General features: G+C 38.5%; 1 long non-coding RNA gene across 1 annotated transcript in view; it reads left to right on the top strand.

Annotated features, from left to right (window-relative positions):
• Positions 1-403, top strand: part of LOC104994647 — a 44617-nt gene that overhangs the window by 35172 nt on the left and 9042 nt on the right. The gene's annotated exons all lie outside the window — the stretch shown is intronic.

Below are 403 nucleotides of genomic sequence, written 5' to 3'. Positions count from 1 at the left end.
TATGGCAGAAAGCAAAGAAGAACTAAAGAGCCTCTTGATGAAAGTGAAAGAGGAGAGTGAGAAAGTTGGCTTAAAGCTCAACATTCAGAAAACAGATCATGGCATCTGATCCCATCACTTCATGGCAAACAGATGGGAAAACAGTGGAAACAGTGGCAGACTTTATTTTTTGGGGCTCCAAAATCACTGCAGATGGTGACTGCAGCTATGAAATTAAAACACACCTACTCCTTGGAAGAAAAGTTATGACAAACCTAGATAACATTAAAAAGTAGAGACATTACTTTGCCAACAAAGGTCCATCTAGTTAAGGCTATCGTTTTTCCAGTAGTCATGTATGGATGTGAGAGTTGGACTATAAAGAAAGCTGAGTGCTGAAGAATTGATGTTTTTGAATTGTGAT

The sequence above is a fragment of the Bison bison genome, unplaced genomic scaffold (genome assembly GCF_000754665.1).
Source record: "Bison bison bison isolate TAMUID 2011002044 unplaced genomic scaffold, Bison_UMD1.0 scf7180017864263, whole genome shotgun sequence".
In the NCBI taxonomy this organism is placed as follows: domain Eukaryota; kingdom Metazoa; phylum Chordata; class Mammalia; order Artiodactyla; family Bovidae; genus Bison; species Bison bison.
The sequence above is the reverse complement of the archived record's forward strand: the minus strand, read 5'-3'. Positions and strand labels throughout refer to the sequence as shown.